The 22,553-nt window shown below is 45.9% G+C and overlaps 1 protein-coding gene across 2 annotated transcripts in view; it reads left to right on the forward strand.

The window, feature by feature from the left end:
* Positions 1-1,275: 1,275 nt before the first annotated feature.
* LOC111856055 (uncharacterized) overlaps positions 1,276-22,553 on the forward strand; it is a 36,541-nt gene continuing 15,263 nt past the window's right edge. For both annotated transcript variants that reach the window (XR_011984814.1, XM_023835681.2), the window contains exon 1: positions 1,276-1,411. The gene's annotated coding sequence lies outside the window, so the exon portion shown is untranslated. The remainder of the gene's footprint in view (positions 1,412-22,553) is intronic.

Raw genomic sequence — 22,553 nt, forward strand, 5'->3', positions numbered from 1 at the left:
TCATCATGACGAAGCTCCTCAGCTGGGGCCAGAGACACATGTAAATACGGAGGGTGATTGCTGGAAGGGGAGTCCAAATCAGTGAGCCAGGGGGGGCTGCTGTGGAGACAATACAGCCGTGACGAGCCCAAGCAGCCAAGACCCTTATTTACCCGCGGATTAAATTGGGAAATCCGTTTGGAAAAAAAAACCTGCAGAAGGCTCCGGAAATGAGCCACCGGGACCGAGCGGACAGCCGCAGCCTAATCCTAACCCATTTTCCATGTCTGTAAGATCCCAACCCATTCCGGCTCTGCGTACCAGTGCGTGCCGTCCATGTGTCGTGACATACCTCCCTTTTAACCAGTCGCACTGCTGAGAGACACCCAATTTACACACTGCTGAGAGACACCCAATTTACACACTGCTGAGAGACACCCCATTTACACGCTGCTGAGAGACACCCCATTTACACACTGCTGAGAGACACCCCATTTACACACTGCTGAGAGACACCCAATTTACATACTGCTGAGACACACCCAATTTACACACTGCTGAGAGACACCCCATTTACACACTGCTGAGAGACACCCCATTTACACACTGCTGAGAGACACCCCATTTACATACTGCTGAGAGACACCCAATTTACACACTGCTGAGAGACACCCAATTTACACACTGCTGAGAGAAGCCCCATTTACACACTGCTGAGAGACACCCAATTTACACACTGCTGAGAGACACCCCATTTACACACTGCTGAGAGACACCCCATTTACACACTGCTGAGAGACACCCCATTTACACACTGCTGAGAGAAGCCCCATTTACACACTGCTGAGAGAAGCCCCATTTACACACTGCTGAGACGCCCCATTTACACACTGCTGAGAGACACCCAATTTACACACTGCTGAGAGACACCCAATTTACACACTGCTGAGAGACACCCCATTTACACACTGCTGAGAGACACCCAATTTACACACTGCTGAGAGACACCCAATTTACACACTGCTGAGAGAAGCCCCATTTACACACTGCTGCGAGAAGCCCCATTTACACACTGCTGAGAGAAGCCCCATTTACACACTGCTGAGAGACACCCCATTTACACACTGCTGAGAGAAGCCCCATTTACACACTGCTGAGAGACACCCCATTTACACACTGCTGAGAGACACCCAATTTACACACTGCTGAGAGACTGTACAAAAGACCCGGTAATTATTATAATTTCTTTACGTTGACACGTACGAGGACTGGTAACGTGCGTTCGTAAGACGTATGACCGGAAGAGGGCGAAGTGAAGATGCAGGCAGCTGGCACAAGGGAGGCAGCGCGTATAGTTTGTTTTTTTAGTTAGTTAACTTCTCAGCCGAAAGCTCCCCTTCTGTTACGTTTGAGAGTGTGCGTGGATATACAAGTAAGTGTTGCATTAGTTACTTGCGCACTTACCAATAACTGCATTACTTCCCTAAGTGGTAGAAGCGGTATTTAGTTGTAATTCCCTGATTTCATTAATACTTCATCGTTTAAGTTATTTTTAAAACTGTTTATATTGGCATATACATTTAATTCACGAGTGTGTTGCATTTTCTCGGATATATATATATTTGCCTTTTGTGTTACCAGTAGCGATATGCAGCCGCTAAATGAGTAAATGTTAAAGTGCGTAAGGTTGATTGATTGTATTATGGGATGTATTGCACTGGGTTCATTAGGTGAGAGTATAATCCTTATTATGTTGATGGTAGTGTTTAATTTAAGTTTGTATTCATAAAAAACCACACTCACAGATGTTCTGCGCATGTACCAATATTCCTGGGTCGCATAATTCCCCTGCAAGTAAACCAACTAAGGACTAGTCAATGGTGTTTGACTCTTCCTATTAAGTTCAATTTACACACTGCTGAGAGACACTGCATTTACACACTGCTGAGAGACACCCCGTTTACACACTGCCGAGAGACACCCCGTTTACACACTGCTGAGAGACACCCAATTTACACACTGCTGAGAGACGCCCCATTTACACACTGCTGAGAGACACCCAATTTACACACTGCTGAGAGACGCCCCACTTACACACTGCCGAGAGACGCCCCGTTTACACACTGCCGAGAGACGCCCCGTTTACACACTGCCGAGAGACACCCCGTTTACACACTGCCGAGAGACACCCCCACTATGTTCCTGATGCCAGGTCGATGCCTTTGTTAGACTAAAGAAATGTGTTGAAATATGGGGCAGGATGTATGGTCGTGTTTAGCGAAGGCCTCGTGCCAGTTTTTAAGTTGCTACGGCCTTAAGAGAGACTTCATCAAGCAGCAGTACAGATGGACGGAAAATCAGCTGCGTAACACACTTTGGTCTGGTTGAGTAAAATCCTGTCGACATTAATCCCACCATAACTATTTGCTCAGGACCAGTCTGTAGCCTCCCTGACGGCTAGGATGGGTCCTCACAATAGTTTTCAGGGGGGAGACAGCCAGTCGGGGAAGGGGGGGGGGCGGGGGTCAGGCCCGGGTTTTCCTGGGAAGGAAATGGCAGTTCTCTGTAGCTGTGGCGATGCTAAATCGGGTGAGTTGCTAATTTTGGCCCCGTCCACCGTCGGCTAGATCGACTATCTAAACGTGGCCCCGCCACCCCCTTCCTGGTGAGATGGCAGATCCAGGACGGTGGGACTGTTGGGGGGGGGGTGAATCGGGAGTGAGCGTCATCATCTCAGCCAGGGCTTCGCACACGCTAACGGCTACTCTTTAGCGCTTTTATCCAAACGATGAGCTCTCCACGCACAGACGATGCTAAGCAGTGGTTCCATTTTACCCTTCATGAATCTGCTTGTTTTTTGCTCTCTCTCTCTCTCTCTCTCTCTTTCTTTCATCCTTTCTTGCTCCCTTCTTTCGTCCTCTGCCTCGTAACTAGAACATCGTATGTAGGGTGAACATTTTATAACTAGGTCACCGAGAGCCTTAGTAAGGTGCACTTTCTGCCGGAAACCCTGCGACACAGAATGGGTTAAACGTGTGTGGATTTTATTTTATTTATTCATTTTTTTTTTTTTTTTTACAATTTCAAGGGAGATGAATCCATTACAAAATGGAAGTCAGGATGGGGGTGAGGGTGACACTAGGGGCCGTCTCACTGCTTACAGCTGTGGACTGTGAGGTCAGTGTGGACGACATCCCCCCCCCCCCCCCATCCCTGGAGTGCCTGTCTACCGGCGTAGATAAAGTCCATTCACAGATTTTCCCATTTCTGCCTCTTGCCTGCCAGAGTCCGGTCCACTGCTCAGCGCCGATACAGAGTCTCGGGGGGGGGGGGGGGCTCTATCTCTGCAAAGGACGGGAACAAAGAGCAGGAGGCTGAAGGCCACAATAAACACAAAAAAATGACAAAAAGAGGTGAAGAAACAGCACAATACACCCCTACTCTCCTGAAACAGCACAGGCCAAATCATCATCCTAATTACATGGGGCTGATCTTCACTTATGATTATGTAATCATGCAATTATGGTTAATAGGGTCGTGCCCCACACACGGAGCGCAATGCCTGAAGAACATGGCCGCGTTTTATAGCGTTAAGAAGCCGTCCCCATGTAATTAAACTCGTAAATCACGCCGTACTCGTATGAACTTAGCATCAAGCCTCAGTGCTGCCTGCAAGCCACTGTATCTCCTACGTCTGCCTCTGGAACGTTCCGGAGCTTTTATACATGCTTAATGGATCTTGTCAGGACAGGGTGAGACCAAAACTCTAAGTCTTCATTGCCACATGACCAAGATATTTACTGGCATAGCTTGCTACTGTAGGGGACACCATGACAAAAGGCACTTAACAACCAGGGTATAAGCAGACTGAGATTAAATACAAGACCTAAGATACACAACAGAGAGCAATAAACTCGAAGTAGGTGATAAATATGCAAAGTATGCAGAATTTGACACAGGCGCAGTACAGACGACACATGCACAATAGAGGGGGCTATCTTTCTAACCTAAACACCTGTACAAAAGGACATAATGTCACCAAAAGGCAAAATCACATTGGCTTATGCATGGTTATGTCTCGGAGCGCTAATACGCTAACTAACAGCAATTACATCGCTATAAATAAACATGAACAAGGTGAGAAAAAAGCATTTAAGAAGTTACTGCACAGAACATAAAAGAAAAGCTTGAACGCTCAAAGAAGAGCTTGATCTTTAATGGGTTCAGGTGGTAAATAATCTGCTATAACCCATTATTTTTATCGCGTGATTTTGCATGGCATGAGATTTTACGGTGACGTGTCTGTTGCATCATAGAATAAAATACTGTAGTCTAACACAGCACAACATTTTCATCGAGGATGTTTTGTGTCCAGGTGTCCGTCTTTGTGCCGATTCAGTTCCTTAAGTAGTGAATGTTTGGGAAACGCTGTTGTATCTCAAGATTCAAACGTGCTTGGACAAGTGTAGCCCGTTTCATAGAACATATGCTCTCCACAGAAGCTCTCTGAAGCAGAACTAGCCCCGGCAGGGATAGGGAACTGATCCATAGCAGGACAGAACGGGGACTTCATTGGGGTTTTGGGATTTAACAAACTGGGGAAACAAAGACAAAGAGCGGCCATTTTGGTTCCAGGGAAGAGGGAAATAGGGGAACAAGGAGGGCATTAAAATCACAAGTAGGCATGGGAGAAGGGTGTCTAACCAAGACTCTGGGGAGGAAACAGAGTCTGTTTTTAAATGAGTCTTTAGCTACAGGTGAATAAATTTGTCTGATTTCCTGGCTTCACCTCCGCTGGTGACATCCACCCCCTGTGACACTCAGGCAGCCTCTGGACTTTACCCCAAAGTGCACAAAAACAGCCCAATCTGATTCCACGTCACACATAACCTCATTGCATCCTGAAACCACCACACAGGAACTATTTACAGTAGCCGTCTATAAACCCGAATGCACCCTTGAAGCCCCACAGAGCTGCTCCGCGTCTGCCTGCCGCTGCCGTCTGGCTGCTGTTTACTAAGCAATCCGCCTTTCTGAAGCGAATCAGTTTGGGAGATAAGACGGGTACGCCGTCGTTTTCCTTTAATGTACAGGGACTGTTCATCATTGTGAGAGACCATCTAAATTGCCTGTCAATTTTGCACTTTGAATGAAGACAAAGGAACAACAGGGCGGGCTGAAGCCAAGCCTAGCCCTCCTCTCTGCAGGGCAATATTTAATTATTTATTGAGCGGGTGTGCTTTCTTCTTCACAGCGACGGTGAGAGAGAGAGCTTTGGGGGTCGAGGCCTTTTTTTTTTCCCTCCCCAGGCGAACGCACGTGAAAGCTGCCTATCGAGAGTATGTGTGACACATTGCCGACTGCATGTGGGGGGGTGGGGGGTAAGCTTTAAATGTCCATCCCACTCTCCTTCGGCTCATGACCCCATACTTGTGCGTATCACAGCAATAAGCTTGTGGAGTTTTGTTTATTTGTGATGATTTACAGGTGGCATGGAGGTGATGTGATGATTTACAGGTGCTACAGCTTAGCACTGCTGCCTTTCAGCTCCGGGTCAGGGGTTTGAGCCTCTGCCCCGGCGGCTCTATGCATGTGAAGCAGGGGTGGACTGGTAGGCAGGGCAGCTGGGGCAACTGGCCCTGGGTCCCGCCGGCTCCCCTCTGCAGATGTCATATATATATAAAACGTCTATGAGGATTAAGGCTCTGATAGTAAATAAGCCTGTAACATGCTACTTTTATGACTCTCATTTTCATGTATACAATCTCATTATGGTGGGAGTCATAACACAAAATATTTGGCTCAATACTTAAAACAAATTTGAAATGTAATAGTTTGTAATGTTTTGTAGTCAAACTATGTTGTCGAAGCTTGTATTTAACGAAAAAGAGCATATTTGTGGAATTTGCTAACTACTGCAGTGCATGATGGGTAAGATATTTGGAGGCTGCTTAAATTTCATCATCATTGTAGGCAGGCCCTCGGAAGGGGGGGGTGGGGCAGTGTACAGTTGGAGCCCCGGCCTGGGTTGCTCCCTGGCTTGTGCCTGTTGCTTCCAGGATAGGCTCCGTGATCCTGCAGGCGGGTGTGGAAAATGTATGGAGACTTTTTATTTAGCATTTAAGGAAGCCCTCCTGCATGTCTTTATCTTACCTCTTCTCTCCATCACATCTTTATCGCTGCCTCTCCTCTCCTCACCTGAACTCAAGCAGAAACACAGCCGCGAAAGGCCACATTCATTTTAGGGTTTTACAGACCACAAAGACAAGGGTATAAAGTACTGCTTAGGGACTATTAATGAGACACTAGCTGGTTGTGAGCTTTGTGGGGAGGGGGAACACAGGTTGACCTGTGAATTAGAACAGGATGCACTAAAAAGATTCATTTTATCAGAATTTGTGTATTTACCTGCTTGTCACTGGTGTAAATGTGTCTCATTTGCTGGTTTACCTTTGACCAGACTGTGTAACAGTCTTGGATAACTGGGAAAGATGTAATAATGCTGTCTGTTAATGAGCTGTCAGGACGCGACCCGGTCTTCTCCCAGTGCATAGCGATGGGGCAAGTTTCAGACAGGAAGTTAATCACAAGCCTCGACGTCCTCGCACACCTCGACGTCCTCGGACACCAGTGTGAAAATGTGTCTCAGAACATCCTGGGTAGAGAATGAAGATGCAGTATTTTGGAAAACTGCTGTTCAATTTTATTCACTATATGACTCCCTGCTGCTCTATATTTAAATGAAGAAGTTTGGGTAAAGGAGCTTAATCCATGGAGTTAGCTTGCCGCTGCCTCGTAAGCTCCCCGCGACTCGGAGGCGTAATCAGCCCGTAACTCCTGTCATTCTGGGGCACCACTGCAGCGCCGGGACCTGCTGCCTGCTGAAGAGAAACACCCCAACGTCAAAGGACATCAAGCCTCGGGAGTCTCCTGACTCCTCGCCCATTACGCACGTAGAGATTCCGGAACCTCCCGGATCTGATTCTGATCTACCCGGGGCTTTGTCTGGCACCGCTCGCTGACTGTCAGCAATTTGAGATTAGGCTTTTATCTCAGTTGGTTTAGGAAGGCTTTTCCCCATCGCACGAGCTTCGCCGAGCCTAATCAAATTTGCCGGGACTCCGTTTTCATTAAGGACGGCCGCAGTTTGCAGAAAGACCTTTTAAGAGACGAGTTGACAGCGACGGTCCACCTCAGGCAGCAGCTGCCCACTCAGACGGTGAATCCCCGATGAGGTGCAGTGCTTATGAAATGTATTTTATTTAAATAAAAAAAAACAAAGCAGAAAAGTGAGAGAGTGGCTGGTGCCAAATCAAGCCCTGAGCGATGCACCAATGACGGGACGCCCTTCACACAAGGCAGTCAGGCCGCCGCTGGAGGTTTATCCTGGACAGGAAGGCCAAAACAGCCGTTTCACATCCGGGCGGGACGGAACGCAAAGGGCTCTCGAAAAAGAGGAGTGCACAATCACAATATCCTTTGGTGCTGGTGCGACAGAAGCACTCGGCAAGACTGGCCAAAAACCCCCGAGTAGTTTGTTAGTGAAAAGAGAACAAAAGTACGACAGTATGACAGTGAGCAAACAAGCACCTGCAGGCTGGGTTAGGGTTAGCGCCTGCCTGAGGCAGAACTGCGGGAACACAGGTGCTGGTGGAACTCAGAGCTGCTGATGAACGGGGTTCCAAAGTTCAAGAAGGTTTCAGGCAAGGAGGGAAGACCACAGGTGAAAAGTTCAGGTCCAGAAAGTACAAATCCAGACCAGACACACATGACGGGAACTCTGAGACTGGGACCGGAAGCAGTGAGCACAGGAGATGGGGCAGGAAGCTGGCAGGGACTGGGGAAGAGCGTAGAGGTCGGTGCTGGCCGGTGTTTGGGAAACGCAGTGCAGCCAGTGTGAAGAGCATAGAGGTCGCTGCTGGCCGGTGTTTGGGTAACGCAGTGCAGCCAGTGTGAAGAGCGTAGAGGTCGGTGCTGGCCGGTGTTTGGGAAACGCAGTGCAGCCAGTGTGAAGAGCATAGAGGTCGCTGCTGGCCGGTGTTTGGGTAACGCAGTGCAGCCAGTGTGAAGAGCGTAGAGGTCGGTGCTGGCCGGTGTTTGGGTAACGCAGTGCAGCCAGTGTGAAGAGCGTAGAGGTCGGTGCTGGCCGGTGTTTGGGTAACGCAGTGCAGCCAGTGTGAAGAGCGTAGAGGTCGGTGCTGGCCGGTGACTGGGAAACGCAGTGCAGCCAGTGTGAAGAACGTAAAGGTCAGTGCTGGCCGGTGACTGGGAAACGCAGTGCAGCCAGTGTGAAGAGCGTAGAGGTCGGTGCTGGCCGGTGACTGGGAAACGCAGTGCAGCCAGTGTGAAGAGCGTAGAGGTCGGTGCTGGCCGGTGTTTGGGAAACGCAGTGCTGCCAGTGTGCAGGTGTGAACCTCAGCCCTACAGCCACTGTCACGGAGGGACAATGAGAGAAAATCATAATACCAAGATGCTATAAAGAAACAAGCTTCCTCGTAGGCATGTGATCAAACAGAGGATGGTATCAGTTTCTTCCAGGCCCATAATTGGCTCTTAAAGCCAGGCCCAGACTGCGTAACAGGACCCAGATGCAAACTTTCCCTGGAGGGTTTGTGTGCGTGAACCTGGTCCCGCGCCTTTACCACAGCAGTAAAGTGATAATACTGTAATTATAGTAAACAGTGAACATTCCCAGGCAAAAGCAACTTTCTAATTCTGAATATAAACAAGCCCTTTGTGTCTCCTATACAAGCTGTAACACATTGGGCAGTCAGTAGGGACTCCCTGTCCGCGCACACGCCCACGCGCCGTACGCACTTCAGAGCGGCGTCCCTCTGATGCTGGATGTTCACTGGGGGTATCGGCCAAGCAAGGCGGAGCAGCGACTGCTGAAGCACGGGGTCGTTATCGCGGATGTCCAGGCAGTCTCCCGTCTCTTTGCAGGCCTCTGTCGGGGGCGGTGGGGCGTCTGAGAGTACTGTAAGTGAACGGTAAAGGGACAGGCTCCTCGCTCTCTTTTGCCCCCGTCGGAAGGATCAGAGGGGATCGCCTGTTTGAACCGTCAGCTGAGATCATGGTGTGTTGCGCTCACGGGGGGAGGAGCCTCAGAGAGTGAGGCGGCTTTGACTGATTGGATACCAGCACCCCCCACATCCTGAAGACCCACTGGTTGTCACTCATAAGCTGCTGGGAAGTTCTTCCTGCTCACAATAACAAACGCATGTGACAGCTTTGCTTAAATTAAGTCTTCACCGCTAGGACCTACCCGTGGATGCGATAGTGCTGCATTTTTTTAAAAATCTGCCTCTTCAGTTTCTTCTGTTAGTATATTCCATCTTTGAGCTTTGAGCCAACCCCAGGATGCACCAGGTAAAGGGCAGGGGGGGGGCGGGGGGGGGTCCATCGCAATCAGACCATCCAACTAACATCATAGCTGAGTCAATCCAGAAGATGTTCACTGATCTTTGGGCCACATCTAAAGCAAAATCATTCTCACCATGCCTAGAGCCAAACAGACGTTCCTGTCCGGAAACAATCTTTTGACAGTGTTGTGCCGAAGACTCAAACCATTAATTGTCCGTAGGTGGATTTTACTGAGATCTCCAGGGCGATGTGCCAAAATCTCGATGGGAGTTTACAGAAGCCCTACAGGCCACCAATAAACAACTAAATCTATTAAACAGGCCGTGTGGCTCAGAGAAAGAAAATTACGCTTCTTATACAAAGGAAGTGACAGTCCAGGGGAAAGGTTGGGATGAATGTCGTTCCCCTTTGGTGCACAACTTATGAGGAGTTCAGTAGAGGACTGGAAATATTTGTCAACGTGAGACCCAGTATCCAGAGGAGGGAATGGAGCTGAAAATGAAGACAATCAAATAGAGGCTACCACCGTGACCATGGAGGGGCTGACAGACAGCTCCATTAACGCCGCTCTCAAGAGGAGCAACTATGGGGAGCATCGGAAACCAGACTGAGGTCCAGAGCAAAACCGGGGGAACGGGAAAGAGACGGGCAGCAGCTTCTTCCACACCAAGGCACCGATTACACGCTAAATAATCGACCAATTAAAACGTTACTGAACCTAGTTGCTAAGTGGTGATTAATTGCCCTGAAGCTAGGTTCTGGCTTGTTGTGGGAATAAGGACAGGCGAGATCGCAAGTGCAGTACAGGACAGCAGGCAGTAAGTGCAAGTGAACCGAAGACCAAAATGCTTTCAGTCCAAACCTCAGGGGGAGGGTGAGTGTATGAGATGCTCTTTGTGCCACACATCCGTTCACGAAATTAAAACCGTCAATTCTCTCCTGCCGGCAGCCGGATAAATAGGAGCCTGGGCGAAGAAGCCAGATCAGCACATCCCTCCATGTGCACAGCCAAACAGTTCTGCTTATTAGTCCACATCATTACAACCCCACCTGAACACAGTGCCACCTGAACACAGTGCTGCCTGAACAGAGTCCCACCTGAACACAGTGCTGCCTGCACACAGTTCCACCTGAACACAGTGCTGCCTGAACAGAGTTCCACCTGAACACAGTGCTGCCTGAACAAGGTCCCACCTGAACACAGTGCTGCCTGAACACAGTCTCACCTGCACACAGTCCCACCTGAACACTGTGCTGCCTGAACACAGTCTTACCTGCACACAGTCCCACTTGAACACAGTGCTGCCTGAACACAGTCTCACCTGCACACAGTCCCGCCTGAACACAGTGCTGCCTGAACACAGTCCCACCTGAACACAGTGCCGCCTGAACACAGTGCTGCCTGAACACAGTTCTGCCTGAGCAAATGCCTCCAGCCTGTGTTGTCTTCTCACCTTTTCCAGAGCGCAAAATATTTTTGAATTAATCAGCTATTCCTGACTGGAGCCATTTCTCTCAACCCCCACCCCTCCCCCAGTGAAACATCCTATTGGCTGTTTGTTGAGAATGGATGAGTCTCCGAGTGCTTTGTAGGTTAGCTGTGGACTGTACATGTGTACACATATAGTGCCAACATGCATGGAAAGATAAAGATCCAGAACTTCATATTTTTAATCCCAGTCCTATTTTAATAAAAGCCTGGTTCCCAGCATAGTGGATTATTAAATTTTTTTCCCCTTGATGTGATTTTTCAACTCTTGGAAGAAAAACAGGTTTTAAAACAGATCATTCAGGGCACAGTCTGCTGCTCGATATCTCCTATATTCCATTTTATCCTTTATTCCAACAGCGTCCAAAGTGCCACATTGATTTAGGTTGTGTGTGACACATGGACTAATGTCTTGTTAACAGCTTCAGAACCTGCCAAAGGCCATAATACCTCTGAATACATTCCATCTGAACAACGTACCATGACCACAATGGCTGCTGTGCAACTCCAGATGAGAAATATAATAATTTATTATTATATAATATAATAATTCTCAGCAAGCGTTTTGATAGAATTCCATGGATGATGGTGCAAACTAGACCAAAGGTTTGTACCAGCTGAGAATAGTAACCAGCACCAGTTACACTGGATAATTAACCTTTTTTATGTCCATACTTTGGAAAAGATGCTGCTACTTTTATATGAAACAAAAACAGTTCTTGCTTTTCTCAAGCTGTGATGCTGAACGTTTCGTCAAAGACCGTAGAAGTACTAAGACAGAGAGTCTCTCTGAAGAAGATAAAGTTTTGTCTCAGCCAAGAGAAAAATTATAAATTGTAACTCAAAAAGGATATTAGGATATTCTATAGATGAATGTTATTACCAGCCCTTCTGCATTACGCCACTTTGTAAATAACAGCACACTGTTAGAAACATCCTTTATAAAGGCTGTGTAATGCAATAAAATTTGTTTTTTTTTCTCTTTTTCCTTCTTTATGCCTTTGGTTGCTAAGATACGAGAGTGTACCAGCTGTTAGCTTGACCATTTGTTAATTCCCAGTCCATGGTGAGGGAGCTGCATACTGGTGTGTTGGTCTCTCCCAGTTACACTGCACACTCATTGGAGCCTCTTATGTTTGTCCTTACTGGGAGGTGATATCCCATCACTTTCTCGCTAATAAAATATTAATGTCGTAATCCAGACAAAGTGTTAGAGTCGAGCAAGGTCTGTCACTCTGTCTTTGTGTCACCTGCTTTAGCCATTACTCAAGGTCTTGTTTGGGGCGATTTGCAAGACCCCTCCTCCTTGGCCAAGAAGCCACAGGAAATAGTGTAGCTTGTTCTGCCTACCAAGCAGTGAGAACCCAGTAAAATCAAATACAGAGAGCAAAGATGAATAATTAACAAGCAGCACGTATTCCTGCTCAAAGTTATAAAGCAATTTTGTCGAGTTATCAGGTCACGAATTACCACGAGACGAATAGCTGATGAGTAGTATGTGAAAGATTCTCCAGAAAATGTCTCAAATGGTGAGGAACAGTGGAAGACACTTAAATTTAAGAATTCTTTATTGATCCCAGAGGGAAATTCTTGTGCATACAGCGGTAAGGCAAACATTCATTTAGCGTAAAAGGCAAGGTGCAAGGGCGGCACACAAGTGCACGTGGTGCACAGAATTGAAAGTACACGGTACGCAAATAAAATCCTGAAAAAACGGAATATTGATAGAATAAATCAATAGTAAAATTAAGTAAATAAAATAAAAGTAGTAAATAACTTAGTGTGGGTAATGTGCAATTTAAAAAACCAGATAGCACCAGACTTTTATTATTGCATGATGGGATGCTTCCTGGCATTATCACTGGGTGTTGGGGGGTGCAGGCTGGGACGAGGCTTTGTGGTGTCCGACGGCAGCAAGTAGGACCATTCGCCAGATGTAAAAGCAGCAAAAAATACCAGAAAAACCTTTTTAAATACCATTAAAAATTCAGATTTGGACACATCTGCAGCTGATGTGCTGTTACAGGCACATCAGTATTGCGACGCAAGAACCTCTTTGAGCGGCAGAGCAGCCAAGGCACCAGATGCTGCTGTGTTATCACATCTGCAGTCATGATGGCGTTTGCAGCTTATCAAGTAGAATTTGCAGCACTCCTGCAGCTGATAAACGTACCAAGCGCTGCAAAAACACAGAAGTAATTTGCAACCAAGCTGAGTCAATGCAGCTTAGTGAAATATTTCTCCCTAGTGTTATTCAGTAACACTTTATATGAAGACACAAATAATGTACAATGTATCGTGAACAAATGAAAGTTGCATTTATATAGCATTTTTCCATACACCCAAAGCACTTCACAGAAGCAATGGGGAGCCACTTCAACCACCACTTAATTAATGCATTCATTACCCAGTAACTAAGTGTTAGTTCATCATTACTCAATCATGATGGTTCATATATTTCATGCAGGAATTTAGTTAATTATTAATCAATTAGTTAATTGTTAACTAATACAGTTCTTGCATGGATTACATGAACTGTCATGATTGATTAATGATGAACATGCATGAGATCAGGACATTAACACTTACAGTCGAGCTGGATGGAGTGTTAACTAGCAGTTACTAGTTAATTAATGCATTAAGAAGCATGCTCTACTACATTGTGTCCTCAATTTAAGTGTGATTATATTTTCATGTTTGCTTTGTTGAATAGCTACTGTTTTGTCTGCATTAGGAGTTTAAATTGTAGTTCAAGGTATGTTTGTGTATGAATGTTTGTTAATCAAAGGATCGTTTAATTTTTAGAAATTTCGATCGATTTTTTTGAACTTATTAATAAGAATTAAATGTGTGCAGTGTCATGCAAGTCAAATCCAGAGAGGGACACCTACAGTGCTCCAATAGGAGTGACCAAAATGGTACAAGCCTGAGAAGTGAATTGAAAAAAGGTTCTCCAGATGAACAGGTACTCCGCAAGTTTGTACTCAATAAAGCACCACCAACCGGCCACGTTCCATCCAGTCTAAGCGGTTCTTTGTGACCAATCAGCAGGTGAATCCGACTGACGCAAAAACACTAAAAGAAATAAAAAGAAGTGCGTCATACAGAATGTCACCTGAAATTCTGCTCATTCTGGCAACGTCTTTATAGCTAAAAAAAAGTATCAACCAGCTCCTAAGAAAAATGCAGGGAAAATAAGCAAATACCTCAAGAAAATACTCTCAAGCACAATAGTATAAATTAGGTAATTAACGTAGCATTTTCTCAAAATCACAGGGAAGAGTAACCACGACGGCTCGTTTAATGATGTAAAATTGTCTCAAGTTATCTGTAAAAAAGACAAATTACATGATGAAAGGTAATTAGACATTTACAACACGCTGTGCGCCAGCTAGGAGTCCAAAGTTTTCCAATTTGAATGGCTGGGAAGAATTTAGAGTGTAACTGCGTCAGCTGGCTTCAATCCTAACGGTACCTATTCACAGGAGGCATCGGCCAGAAACACAAAAACTTATATCGTTACATTTACTTCCAGTTTTCAGGCCCAAGGTACAAGCTGAATAAAAATGCTGACAGACAAGGAACCCAAAGGACCAATGGGTGCAAAATTAACACAAGCTGAAGAGGATGCAACCCTGCAAGAAGAGCATGGTGAGACCTTCAGTCAGAAATAGAGTCTATGCTTGTGATTTAGTCACTCTGTCCAAGCCTTCGGTTCAAAACAATCTTCCCAAAGGGCCTCGTTTCTGTACACCCGTCTAGTTATGCTGCACAGCGCCCAGGGGGTACAGGTAATCAATGGTCTCTCTCTGCAGTTGGCTTGTCTGTTGTGTTTTTCACACAAAAACGAAATAAACAAGGCCAGGCCTGCAAGCCCAGAAGTTTGATATAAGTAAAACCAGGGGCGTTGCTAGGATCTTTAGCCCAGAGACCTAATCTGCCTGAGTGTCGTCATATGGAATTCTCTGATGATTGCACCATTGTGCAGGTTTCGCCAACCATGCCCTGGGACTGTTGTGGCGTGTGGAATTGTCAAACTGAGAGCATTGTTGTTAAAACATCTCAGCATTCACAGCTTGTTCAGATTCTTTCAAGGCTTCAGTGACACATCTGGGTAAAGTTCTCTGAATCGATATATGTCTCTAAGGCATTTTTTCCATCTTTTAAATGATAAAAATAATTTTGTTTTGCTGTCCATATATGCTTTTTGGCTTTGGTTCCTTTTTTCAATATTTCCAATTTCATTTCCCATATATATTATACATTTTAATTTTCCTCAATATTATGTGGAGTTTAAAATGTAGAATGATAGTGTGCAGCATAAAATTACCTCCCCACTGAAATTTATACCAAGTCACTATGAGTAAATTCCAACTTTGTGTCTGTGGAGCTCATGATAATGGAACTGAAATGAGTCATTTCTGGTGCTCAACCCAACTCCAAGCCAGTGCTCTGTCAGACTGTCGGGCCCTCGTGACAGGTGATTAAGATCTATCTGGCAGGCCTGGAAATTTCCATCAGATTACAGGGTGTGGCAGGGCTGTACCTCTTAAGAAGTTGGACTACAGGAGTATCGGCTCTGAGTTCTTGATCTGAAATGGTCATTGATCGGAACTGCAATATTAAACTGTACACAAAGTGCGGGGAATGTAGGTCACTTTTTATGACAACATCTGTCTAAGCCACAGAATAAATAAGCAGGTTGTGGAGATGCTTGGGATGCTCTTCACACTAAGCCTCATTCTGTCCCGTCTGGCTCTGTGGCTCCCCTGTGTCTCACAGCTTCTCAGCTGTGCAGTGCTCTTCCAACAGGTTTTGTGTAAACAGTTGTGAAAACAGATGGTGTGAGCATTTTAACGGAAACCGTAACAGGGGACCATTCGAATTTTAATGACTTTCCGGCTGGCTCGTGGGCAAGACGCACCGAGGATTGACATGAATTTTGTCCTGGTTTCATTGCTGATTGGCCGAAGTTTTGCTGTAATTCAATCTACAGCAGTGAAGGGTTTTCTGCAAGGGTCGAAGAGCTTCAGTGAGCTGGGATCATACAGTGCCACTGATCAATCATTCTAATGATGTCACAAACATACATAATGGTGATGGTTCAACGGCAAGCCTTCTGAGTTGCGTTGGATCAAGATCTGCTGAAAAATGTCAAAATATGTGAAAATGACTCAGTAGAATCAATAGCATAGCCAATGTTCGTAATCTTTTCTATTTGGATATTTCAAATATTAATATTTCCATCCATCTGTCTTCTAATTACTTATCTTGGTCATAGTAGCCTGTACCTTTTCCCAAACAGAGCAAGGCTGGCTAACACAAGGGAAGGGATGTTTTTCCATTGTAGGACACAAACACACTTACAATCATGCATTATAGACAATTTAGAATTAGACTGGCTGCAAGTCTTTGGACTGCAGGAGGAAACCTATGCAACACGAGAAGAACATGCAAATTACATACATGTGTGGTGGAGGTGGGACTCTTGAGTTGAGAGTGCAACCCAATGAGCCGCTATGTTGTTAACATTAAAACAGAAATCCTTCTGTTTGTTGATGTTTCATTCATCCGTTCTAACGCTCCGTCCAGCTCGATGCCCCTTTATTACTGAGGTATGACCATGCTTATTCATCGTTAATTAATCATGACGTACATGTATTCCATTCAGGCACTATATTAGTTAATTAGTTAATAATGGTAAGAATTCACTTGAGGGAGCAAAAATTACTTATTTACTACTCAAGAACAAATCATGACCTAATATTATAATAGGTTTCCCCATGAAATACATGAACTGTCATGATTGATTAATGATGTATGAACTTGAGATCAGTGCTTAACAAACACTTAGTTGCTGCTTAATTCATGCATTAATTAAGGATGTAGTACTACATTATTTCCCCAATTGTCACCAAAACTTGTTAGCTGAGATGCTGTAACCAGCATCTGTGTGGGAAATACATTTGGATACATGCAAATACTGTCATTCATTTCTTGCAACGATGTGCTAATGTCCGTCAACCGCTTCTCCAGCTGTTGATGTGGTACAGGGTGATGGGAGGGCTGGGGTCTAACCCTGGACGCGCAGGGGGGGCCGCCGTGTTTCCGCACTCTGCCAGCACGGCCGGCTCATTAGGACCACGGTTCTCTCTATCCTCACATGCAGCTACTCCTCAAGTGCAGTTAAAGGTCAGCCAAACCCATCCCACTCCCCCCCCCCCCGCAACATGTTATTTCTGAATAATTCATTGCCGATATTCTCTGACAGAAACTCTGTGAAATCAATTGGCGCCTCCTAGCGCCCGAGATCCGGGCCTTTATGTGCCGTAATCGTATTCTTAGGCGGCGATCGCCATTTAATTAGCGCCTGGTCGATGCGGCTAATTGATTTCGCGGGCTGTCGGAGCACAGCACGGCCATTTCCCACCCTTTATGCCGAGCCGAACCCTCCTACCCGATTATGCAAAACTGAGATCAAAACAAACAAACGCAGAGGAGCTGAGTCATGGCCTGGTGACCGTTTGGTGCCATTATGGTTCACGGATCTAGCACAAGAAGCCTGCCTCAGCCCCCGAGCCTCCGGCAAAATGAGCCTCCGGCAAAATGAGCCTCCGGCAAAATGAGGCTGCAGGCGTTCATGAGGCACGGGGACAAACTGACCTGTCGAAAAGCTACACTGCCTTTGGTTCTGCCAAGATGGGGTGCGTGTCTCTGTCTGTGTGTGCGTGTCAGACGGGAGTACAACAGACAGGTGGCCTGTCAGAGTCTCGGGTGTCAGATATACAGATTTATGGAGTTTTAACTGCCTCATCAACCACCTTCAAGCTTATCAAATGATTTACACGCAGTTACACACAGTGAATTTGCTTGGTATATCATATGTACTAGAATAACTGAGTGGTTTTCCTTAAAGGAGATGAGCCATTTGCCTTTGTCGTCTTCCGAACACATTGCTGTGTTTTCTTCTCCAAGAAACCCCAGATGTTTGGGGTCACGTACGTTCACAGTCCCGGCAATGGCACCCGTTAGACCGACCTCACTAATGGCTTGTTTACTTTCAGTTAACTAACAAGATTGCTCACCCTTTTATGAGAGTGACAAAAAACAATAAGAACATGCACACCAACATAAATTATTCCTAATTAACATGTAATGACAAGTTTAACTGTCGGCATCTAATGTATCTAGCATGAATCTGAAAGGGAAAAGGGTGTAATACTCTAATGAAGTTCTGTAGTATATACATTTTATAAATCAGGTGCCAACCTTCAAGGTACAGAATGTTTTTTTATTATGGTAACTCAGTCTAATGCTCTGTCATTTTAATAATGGCTAAATTGAAATGTAAATTTATAAATATCAGGCATATTATTATATTTTCATTTATGCCTAGGTGGGGTTGTACGATTTGGGGAAAATATCTCGTGATATTTCTGACAGATATCGCGATTGTGATTTGATTTGAAATATAATTTTTTAAAAGTCAAGCTTCATTGTGTAACAGATTTAAAACATGTGACGCAGCATCACCACATGAGATATCAAAATATGAACTGGTCTACATGCTATTGCAAAAGTAGAAGATCTGATGCTGTGTTGATTACTTCAAACATAAAACAATTATCACAAAAACTATGACTGTGTTAAGTTAAACAAAGCAATAAAAATAAAACGATTACAGTAAAACAATTCCAAAAAAAAACCAATAGTGATCCTGCAGCTAAGGCTACTTGGACCTTTTCGTAAACAATCTCTGGCCAGGAAATAGGTAGCTACTTCACTAATAGCTCAGCATCCGAATCGGTATTTGTTCACACCATGACTGTAACGTTTTCCTTGGGGCTCACGTTGTTGTGGGCGAATACGCAGTCGCCTTGGGCCGCCTCTGATTGGTGAGCGTGACTGGCGGCCGGGAAACACGACAATTTGTACAACTGTTCTTGGGACAGTTTTGATCCCTGAGTGAAACGTGCTGTGTAATGCATTTCCAAAACCGCTAATTGCTAATCACGTTGTTTCAAATCACGATTTCGATTTGAAATCGATAAATCGTTCTGCCCTATGTTTACTGCAGCCAGTGTTAGGACTCCTAACACTGCAACAAGAATTAGGACTCCAGTGGTACATTTCCACTGCATGAAAAAGGTATAACATTGTGTGTGAGCTAGCACAGTGGCAAGCCCACCTTAACACAAGTCATAAGCCTAAGGCTAATTTACTGATTCAGTGAGATCATGCAAACACAAAATAATTTCTGGGTCACAGCATGGCCACCGTCTGGTAGGGGGCCGTGCCATTGTTAGCCGTTCTATCTCCATTTAATTATCTGTATCAATCAGTACAAATGCGTCTGTACTCTTTTGTATGGCCACAGTGAGTTCCTGTCCTAAAATGCTGCGTAATACTGCAGATCACTGGTGCAAAAACTGAACAGACTATTCTTGTTTCACGGCTCAAGAACACACAGATCCGTAAAACTGAACAGAGTGCTCTGCTTTCATGGCTGAAGAACACACAGATCCGTGAAAGTGAACAGAGTGCTCTGCTTTTACAGCTGAAGAGCACACAGATATATAAAATTGGACAGAGAGCTATGTACACACACATACAGACTCCTCCCCCCATTGGCTATTTAGCTAGTTAGTCTCAGTGTGATGATTAGTAGTAAGTTCAGATGGCTGCTTCTCTAAGTTTCCTGCGACGCATGTTTTCTGCGCTCCTCGCTGTAACTCCTGTTTCTCTTTTTATGACATCATTATGGCGCTTTGCATGAAGGTGTGACTGAAGCCTTGCATCTCAAAAAATGTGGCATTTAAGAGCCGTCATGGTAGGTTTAAAGACGCAAGGCCAATAACCGGTGTACAGTGTGTGAAGGGCAGGAGAAACATCAAAGACCTTAATGTTATTTAAACACCTGCTGTATCCCATCCTCCTGCAAGGAAGGCAAAATGCAATATGCAAATGCCCCCAAGGGTCTCTTTTTCATCTGCGACTTGAGCTTTCGCCTTTGAAGCAGGAGTGCGCGCCGGGATTCTCCCAGAACGATGTCACCTGCCAAAACGTGGCAAATCTGGACTCTGCCGAAGAACCGGGCAGCGACAACGCTGAACCGTGAATGACCACGTCCGGTCCGTTAATCAAGGCGGCCGTTGTGATGACATGATCAGCGCCATGGCAACCAAAGTGCAGGATTCTCGTCACTCTGGTAAAAGGAGACGACGGCCATGTGTGTGTAATAACCCACAGAACTGCTGCATAATTTCATAAGGCACAACCGGCAAGACGTTTATGAATCTGTAAAAGTTTTTATGATTTGAAAACTCTGTTATTGCTGTGGCACTAATGTCTCGTGGGTCTAATGTCAGGTTTATTCTCCCTGGTTCCTGCCCAGCAGCTAATTGTCCATTCCTCAAGGGAATGGACTGGACTTTCCTGTCACAAGCTTTTCCTACGTCCTCCCTAGGCGGGATGTAACCCAGAGTATTAGTGCTTTAGCACGTTAGAATGTTAGAACCACAGGCCTGGCTTCAGCCAAGTCGTCCGGCTAATGGCCTCCGTCGAGGGTCACTGCTGGACGATGCAGCACCATCTCTTCCTACGTGGCCCATAAACAATGAGAGGAATCTTTTTCTTTCCAAAGGCGTGACGAGGTCCTGGCGCTCTGAAAGGCAGCCGTGACGGGTTAACGCAATAAGCGCGGGGCTCTCTCTAAGCCTGATGAGAACTCATTAAATCCCAACAATGATCTACTTTAATCTACCAGTCTAATTATGGGGGCCCTCGTTAAGGAAGCCCGTGGTCTACCTGCTCTGTGCCCTTGCGGAGGGAGGGTGACCACTCCCCTACACAGCCCACACAGACCATCCGATGCAGGGGCAGCAAGAAAGCCGTCTGTCAGCCTGTCCCTGTTGAGCGCCATGCGCACACAAGCACTCCCATCAAGTGCTTCCAGTGTCAAACCTCGGGAAACAGGGCAGAGGGGGAGGCCATAGCCTTAAGACAAAGACACAAGTCTTGAAAATACCAAGGTGTTTAAAGGTGTGTATCAAGCTTGCGCAAAATCAGCCAGGCATGCCTTTATCTGCTGAAAGGTACTTAAAGCGCGGCTCAATCTGGGCTCTTTGATAATTTCCGCCTGTCAATGACATAAGCATAAGCACCCGGTCACGAGGCTGGTCATTAAACCAGCAGCCTGCCCTCTGTGGATGCCGCAAGTAATGAACGTCGCCCTCTAGTGGCATCCAGCGAGGATGCAGAAACCGGGCCCATGCGGTGAAAAAAACGACAAATCACACGCGATGATGCGTCGTCACACCTCATTGCATGGAGGAATTCCTCTATCTTTCATCACTTCCTGTTTGCCACTCTTCAAGGGCTACACTCAGGACCCCATTACATGGGACTAAACCTGTACAAAAAATGACTGTGGCCCAGCGTGCATCGGACGGCGAATCACGGTCGTCGCTCTCTTCATGAGTCACATGACGCACGCAAGCGTGAGGGCGTGCGTCATGTGACTCATGACGGCGGGGCGCTAACAGGAAGTGCTACAGGATGGACTTTTAATAAGGAAATATACTCCACTATTTAGCAGATATGAAAAATGTATTAGCTTGGTTTCTGCACCTCTTCATCATTCTGCAAGATTTCCTGCTTTCTGTGTGTTCCTGCTATATGCAGTGTATTTACATGCATTTAAATATTCATTATGTAAATATTATATGAAGTGTACACATTCTTGGACATGTATATAAAGTTTTTATGTTTCATATAAACTGTATGGGCATATATATATATATATATATATATATATAAAGAATGTATATAGGCTCTGTTTCCTTGTCTTGGAAGCTCAGGGCGATTTCAACATCGGGCTTGACTGAGGCCCTTAACCCCCATTTACTGCTGGGATCGGCTGAGCCTGTTTTCTGAATTGTATGTCGCTTTGGAGAAAAGCATCCTTTAAATAAATGAAATGTAATCTCGCGCAAACATTCCTTCCATTCATACGGTGGCCTGGCTTCCTTCCTCACCGCTTTCTCCAGCCTGACAGGCTGCCGTTTGACAGCAGGGCTGCATCAACAAGCCACGTGCATCATGGTGAAAAAAATCCGCCCTTGTCACCCCTGACTAATTCTCAGCTGTTTCCTCGAACCGGAAAAGAACTGGGGTCCGAAGGGGACGATTAAGAATCCAAGGAGCCCATGCTGAGGTGGACCTCGGAAAGTTCTGGAATGCTAGAAGATTAAAGAGCCTCAGAGAATGCTGTGTAAGGGGTCCGAGGTCCACCCACCTGTTTGGTTTTCAAACGCCAGGGTTCGGCCGGGAGCTGTCGAAGACCCCCCTGGCAGCGCCCCCGCGTGCTGATCAGCTACGGCTTTTCTACTGGGGCCCTATTAGGGAGGAGTAGCGGGTGCAGAAAGAAATTAATGGCCTTGGATGCGAGCGAGTCCCTCAGGTCAGGCCCATCTTGCAGACCTGACACACATTTTAAAAAATGAGTCAATCGGGTCTATTTTTAGGTCTAACCCCATTCTGCGTGGTAGAGATGCGGGGGAGGCAGGCAGTTGCATTGGGGGTGGGGGGCACCAGAGACCCCGTGCCCCAGCCCGTAACCTCTGACCTGTTTCGTGTCCAGCAAAACAAAAAAAAACAGATGAGTGCATATTTCTCTCCTCCACATATTCAACCTCTCTCTCTCTCCTCCTTCTCTCTGCCC

The sequence above is a fragment of the Paramormyrops kingsleyae genome, chromosome 22 (genome assembly GCF_048594095.1).
Source record: "Paramormyrops kingsleyae isolate MSU_618 chromosome 22, PKINGS_0.4, whole genome shotgun sequence".
Lineage (NCBI taxonomy): Eukaryota > Metazoa > Chordata > Actinopteri > Osteoglossiformes > Mormyridae > Paramormyrops > Paramormyrops kingsleyae.